This window comes from Rana temporaria, chromosome 4 (genome assembly GCF_905171775.1).
Source record: "Rana temporaria chromosome 4, aRanTem1.1, whole genome shotgun sequence".
In the NCBI taxonomy this organism is placed as follows: domain Eukaryota; kingdom Metazoa; phylum Chordata; class Amphibia; order Anura; family Ranidae; genus Rana; species Rana temporaria.
Window position 1 is genome coordinate 55,121,729 of NC_053492.1, and position 6,827 is coordinate 55,128,555.

General features: G+C 43.1%; 1 long non-coding RNA gene across 1 annotated transcript; it reads right to left on the bottom strand.

The window, feature by feature from the left end:
* Positions 1 to 4,706: 4,706 nt before the first annotated feature.
* LOC120935290 lies at positions 4,707 to 5,523 on the bottom strand. Its single transcript, XR_005748396.1, has 3 exons — positions 5,383 to 5,523; positions 5,161 to 5,280; positions 4,707 to 5,062 (listed from the first exon to the last, which is right to left on the bottom strand). It is a non-coding gene; the product is annotated as an uncharacterized LOC120935290 (long non-coding RNA).
* Positions 5,524 to 6,827: the final 1,304 nt, after the last annotated feature.

Here is a 6,827-nt window from a genome sequence, read left to right on the forward strand (position 1 = left end):
TGGAGCGTGACATTATGGACAGAGCATTTAAGGCAGAGAATCGGGAGAAAGAGGAGGACTTAATTTCCTGTCAAGGCTTGTTTTATGCAGACATTTTGGCAACAACACACAAGAGGAGAGGGATTCTGGCGGCATTGAAGCAGAGCAAAACACACATCAACTCTTAACAGATGGTTTTTCCATCCCCAGAACCCTTGGGAGTAGTACATGTCTGGGAGGATACAGTTCCAGGTACTGTAATCCTCAGTTACCCTGAGGAGTCTGCTTCTCGTGCCCCTGCAAACTTGCAGTTCATAGGCTTCCTCATTCTTCAAAGGTTGCAAAAAGACCTGAGAATAGGTGGCATTATGGAGAAGGATCACTATTGGTTGGCAACCGTCCTTGACCACCGTTACAAGGGTAAAGTGTTAGAACTCATCCCATCCCCACAAAGGGAGCAGAAGATAAACTCCTCTTTATTGTTTGTATAGCGTAGAATCACCCGAAGGTATCGAAACGCTTCCAGACCTTAACAATTCACAACAGGACCGAGTGTTACAGGCATAAATTAACATAGTAACAATATAAAATATGTACCACAATTAAAATTAAATAATAAAACAATATAACACCATAAAACCAATACAGTACAAAAACCATAGAAATCACATAAGACCAAAAGAGAGACAACACACAATTCCCAACAGATCTAGCAGTGCTTCCCGCCTGAATGACCCTAACCTCACTCTTCCTATCAATCTGCCTCTGCCCACAGATAGGTTTTTAGATCCCTCCTGAATGTGGGTAGGTCAGGACTCTGTCTAAGACTTAGGGGAAGTAGATTCCATTCTCTCGGGCCAAGGACAGAAAAAGCCCTGCCCCCCCATTTTTTCAGCCGACTCTTTGGCTGTTCCAAACGGAATTGGCAGCTCCATCTAAGGGAGCGGCCAGTAACATGTCTATTCAATTTCTCACAGAGATAGGTGGGTCCTAGCCCGTGAAACGCTTTAAAAACAAGTGTTAGAATTTTAAAACGCACCCTCTGACCAACTGGCAGCCAATGCAGGGCAGCCTGATGTCTCACGGTGGGGCAGTGGCCTCTGAGATTTAATGCAAGCCTTACCGCCTGATTCTGGACTTTTTGAAGTCTCCTAGCAGTCCAGCCAGGAGACCATTACAATAGTCCAGATGTGGAAGGACCAGAGCTCGCACTACCGAGATCCTTTCCAGATCTGACAGAAAAGGCAAAATGCGGTAAAGAAGCTGCGTCTTAAAATGGCAGGTCTTGACAACCTGACCGACATAGGGGATTAGCGTCAAGTCGCTGTCAATTAGGACCCCTAGTGTCGGCCGTCCGCGGGCACACCCCTGCCCCATCGGGCCATGATAACACCCAGTGTCCCACAGGAATATTCCCTGATCTCAGAACCTCGGTTTTGGCCTGGTTTAGCTGCAGGTAGTTAGCTGCCATCCAGTTTTTTATGATCTCTAAACCTGCTACCAACTTGGCTTCCGCCTCTGGCTCATTGGTCGAGATTCTGGAGAACAACTGGGTGTCATCCGCATAGGACTGAAATCGAAGTCCCAGACTTGCGATCACCGCCAGCAGAGGGCGAAGATAGATGTTAAAGAGAAGAGGGGAAAGCGGGGACCCCTGTGGGACCCCACACGTCACCTTGATAGGCTCCGAGTAAAAGTCCCCCAGTTTCACCCTATACTCCCTCTCCTCTAAAAATGACTTAAACCATTTCAAGGCCTGGTCACTCACCCTCGCCACCTCCTGAAGCCGGGTCAGCAAGATCTGGTGATTTACTGTGTCGAATGCGGCTGACAGGTCCAAGAGAATAAGGATTGAGTGGGCCCCCCGATCCGCGTCGACCAGTAGATGGTCCATGACATCCAGCAATGCCGTCTCCGTCCCATGTTTGGACCGGAAACCGGACTGCCACTTATCAAACAGATTGCCCTCCTCCATGAAAAGCTGCAGCTGACCACAGACAATCTTTAAGGTGTTTTTTGAGATTTTATGCAAGGCCTTTCCTGGTTCCTAGGTTACAGTCGGGTGAAAAACATAATTTTGAGGCTTCTGTTGGTCAAGAGAGGAGCAGTGGAGAAGGGGCCTGACTCAGTGATGCTTTTAAGATTTTTTTTTAGTCTTCGGTGCCCAGAGCTGTCAGCTTCCACATCCAATTGACAGCGTCTTCATCAGAGGGTGGGAGATTATCTAGGGGCAAACACAGTTGTGGAGATCTTTCCAGTTGTCAATCCACTGGGTGTTGAGAATAGACCACTGGCCAGAACTTTCCCAGTATGCAATTAAGCTGCTGGGCTGTCCTGCATCGAATGATCTTTCTGAATGGGCATTCAAGGCTTCTGGAAGTTTTGTGACAGATAAAACCTCACGATTGGATTTTCATCAGACAAAGCTTAGGACTTTTCGTAGTCCGAATGGCATTGGCCAGGAACTTTTATTGAATACAAACGACAAAGAACTGTCGGTCAACAAACATGAAACTACATGGTTTTTCAGCGCTACCCTTTTGGGTAACTTCTGCTAATGTTGTGTTTATGGTGAGCATTGCTTCCGAGCATGCATGTTTTAACTTTTGTCCGACGGACTTGTGTACACATGCTCAGATAATCCGACAACACACATTTGTTGGAGGACAAATTTTAAAGCATGCTATTCCACATTTGTCCACGGAAAATCCGTCAATTGTCTGATGGAGCATACAAATGGTCGGATTTTCCGACAACAACCTGTCAGAACACATTTGCCGTTGGAAAATCTGATCATTTGTACGAGGCTTGAGAGAGCACATCTGTCCACAGAATCCATGGACCGGCTGGCATTTTTAAAAATGAATCAGTCCTAGATTATCAGCAGGTATAAAGTTCCTGATGCTGATGTCACTGATTAAGTGCTTTCTGGATTTCTAATCTCTAAAAGAATGTCTAGGCTGCCTAGATTTGTGGGTGTTGATTTCATCCGAAAGGAAACATTTGGTGTAGGTTGTGCACAATTAACACCCAAGGACCAATTTGTTCACACCTGTTTGATAGATGCATAATACTAAAAATTTTGACAGCAAGGTCAATTCTTTCTTTCATCATGAGTAGGGATGAGCTTTGTGTTCGATTCGAACATTGTCTGTTCGTACGCTCGACGAATTTCGAACAAAATGGGTCGTTCGCACCAAATTTGAGTGACGTGCAACGGCCCATAAAGCGCTGATGATTGGTCAAGCATGCACTATGACCCTGCATGCTTGGCCAATCACAGTGAGCAAAAAACGGAGAACAATAATTGGCCAAAGCCAGGGTGGCTTTGGCCAATTATGGCTCAGGGGGTTTAGTACACGCCCCACACTATATAAGGCCGCCTCCAGTGTGTTCCGGCGTTGTTACAGATCAGTCAGTCAGTTAGAGAGAGACACTGTCTTTTCTACCAGATAGATAGAGCAGGCAGGCTAGTCAGTTTAGTTAAATTTACAGTGTGTAGAGGATATATATATATATATATATATATATATACATCCTAGGCGTTGTACATATATTTATACACTGTATAGCTTAGCTAGATCAGCTATTCCTATTTGTCAGGCAGTAGATTGTGCTCTAACGTGTTGTATTGCCTGTATGCTGTTTAGTTTTACACCTAAACATAGTACTCTGTGTTAGTGCACGTGTGCTGTTTAATTGCACATAAACGCAGTTGCTCTTACTGCACGTGTGCTGTTTATTTCTGATTTTGTCCTGTGCAGGCCATTAAAATGTCTGGAAGGACAACAAAGAGAGGCAGAGAGTAACGAGGTCAAGCAGGCTCTGCATCTAGAGGTGGGCACAGTGCATCCTCTTCAGCACGTTGCCGTCTGACACGCTCGTTCTTTTCGGGAGCTGGCCGTGTTGAGCCTCAACATGCAGAGAAATTAGTAGAGTGGATGACCAAGCCGTCCTCATCCTCTCTCACCCAGGCTGAGCTTAGTTTGTCTGGCAAAGCAGCTGCCAAGGCGTCCCCTTCCCTCTGCACAATGGCATCACACAATCCTTCCCTAGTCCCACCATGTCCTCCTGAGGAGTCCCCCAAACTGTTTCAACACAGTGTTGGGTACATGCTGCATGAAAAAAAACAGGAAGAAAGTATCCTCACATGTAGTGGACATGTGGATACGTTTGTAAAGCATGTGCCTAAAATTTCAATAAACACAAAGCTTGGAGGGCATATCATGGACTTTAGAGGCACAGTAATCTGGTATAAGTACAATGCGGGAGAGACAATCTCTTTAGTTAAAAAAAGTTTTTTTTTTTTAATACAGCATAAACATAATACATTAACAAAGATATCCCAGTTCCATAGGAAATATGAATATAGACAGCAAGCTCAATAAATTACATAAAAGTCCCATATACTTCTCAAATGATATATATACAAAAGGGTAAATCATAATAATGATACAAATCTTAGATAAAGATCAAGGATCCATTGTAAAAAGTCTGTCCAACGAAGTATAGAAGGGACAAGAAAGGCTTGATGTTGTGAAGAACGATGATGTAATGCTACGGCTCTGACCGGTTTCGCGTTGGTGACAACGCTTCTTCAAAGAGCACCTCAAAATGAGATTAGCTGAAGAACACAGTACTAAACTTATACAGCAGAACACGTTCAAGAAAAACACACTAGATTAACATTTTATATATACACATCGATATAAAAATATAGTGATTGCAGAGGGGTAGCTGGGCATCACGAGAAGCTCCAAAGTTGGACATACACCTCAGATAGGGTGTTCCTCAAAGGCAAGCGCAGGGAGCATGTCACCCAACCAACATTGCAAAACACACAGTGGGGACAGGGCAAAAATGATGGGCTGATAGAGATAGAAATAATGGAGGAAGGTAGATAGAGAGAGCATAAACGTTGTATGACTTACATAAATTAAAATCGTTTTAAAAAAATCCAATGTCCAGAAGGAGATTTATATCGATCGGACAGGTGACGTCCATATACTTAATGTAATCGGCTTCAGTGAGTAAGATATCCCCAAGGGGCAGAACTTCAAAGAAAGGATACGCCAAAATAGCACTAATTGGACAAGGAAGTAAACAATGAAAAAATATTTTTACTGGGCAAATCCTAATTGCATAGATAAGAGAATGAAATCTCCATAGTGTCAACCTTACCTCCCAAAAGTCAATAAGTATTTAAGATGTCAATATAGTAAACCATTTAGCCAAACAAGGATGTTTAGCCAAACATATAGCACTAAGAGTGGGCTGACACAGCGTAACAGCGGGAGTAACCTGGGAGAAAAAGTGAATACAGGACAGAAATAAATTATCTGTCTAAAAAGACAGGATAGTACATAAAGATTGCTGCTGTAGTTTAGGAAGTTGTCAGCTTACCCAGAGTAACGTTACCGGCTGGTTTGAATGTCCACAGATCTCCCAGGAGAGCTGTAACGATCGGTGCCTATGCATGCCTAGGTTTAAATAGGCCCTGTCCCATCCAGATGACGTCATCAGGCCATTGCTGGCGTCACATGGGGAAACACAACACTTCAGAGGGAGACAAACCCCATCCTGTGCGGCCACACTGTATGTAGATAAAGCAATGTATGGTGAAGGGGAATGCGCAACACGGATTGCCCAGCCATGGAAAAAAAAGTCTAATCATGGCCCAGAGACACCACCGCAACCCAATCGTGCTTAGCACAAATATCCATATAAAAGTAGAAAAAATATATATGTTGAAACAAACATATTATTGCTATCAGTAGCAATCTTGTTAAAAATATATTTATAAACTTATGCTAATACTTAAAAGAGCTATTGCATAAGGAACAAGAGGGGGAAGAAGTTAGGACAGGGTGGAAAAAGTTGGATAGGGAATTTACAGAGTATCAACACATCAAGAGTACCTGTCTCAGGTCCGATCAATATGATAAAGAATGTACAGAGCGTACAAGGTATATAACCTAAACATGTATAAAAGTACAGGTAGCACATAATGAAAAACAATTTATATATGCATATGTATATATAGAATGAGTGGAATAGAATAAACATAAAAATATACACTTAAAGATAATAGTAAGATGGATATCAATGTGAAGATGACAAGTAAGCCCCTCAATAGACCATCAAATGTCTAGCAGACAGACCAAGCGGGTGGTTAGTGAGGTCATAGAAAAGGTTTGTATGATTGGGCCTCATTTAAACCTGGGCTACAGAGAACATTAAGTCTCTCTATCCAGAGAGTTTCTTTTTGCAGTATGTACTTGTCCCAGTTACCCCCTCGTGTGTCTTTGGGGACTATAGCGAGAGCTATAAAGGAGACCATAGTGTTGTCAAATCTATGGTATAAATCAAGATGGCGGCTGACTGAAGTGACCATTTTTCCTTCTGCAGATAGATATACATGGTCTCTAATTCTACATTTAAATTTGCGAATTGTTTTGCCTACATAGAAGGCTTGACATTTACAAGTCATGAGGTATATGACACCCTTTTTTTTGCAATCAGCATAGAATTTGGGGGTAAATATCTCACCGTTAGGAAGGGTGAAGGATGTACCCTCACTAATCCAAGGACAGAAGGTGCAATGGCCACAGCGACTTATACCGTTAGGTGGTAGTTGTTGAGTATGGTGAGGGGTGTAGTGGCTCGAGGTAAGCTGATCGCGCAGCGACCTAGATCTCCGAAAGGTAATGTCGGGTCTTATATTGATATATTTACTCAGAATTGGATCTTTGCTTAGTAGGGACCAATGTTTCGTCAGGGTGTTACGTACTTCGTTATGGTGACATGAGAAACGTGTAATAAACCTTACTGGTTGTAATGCAGGAGTT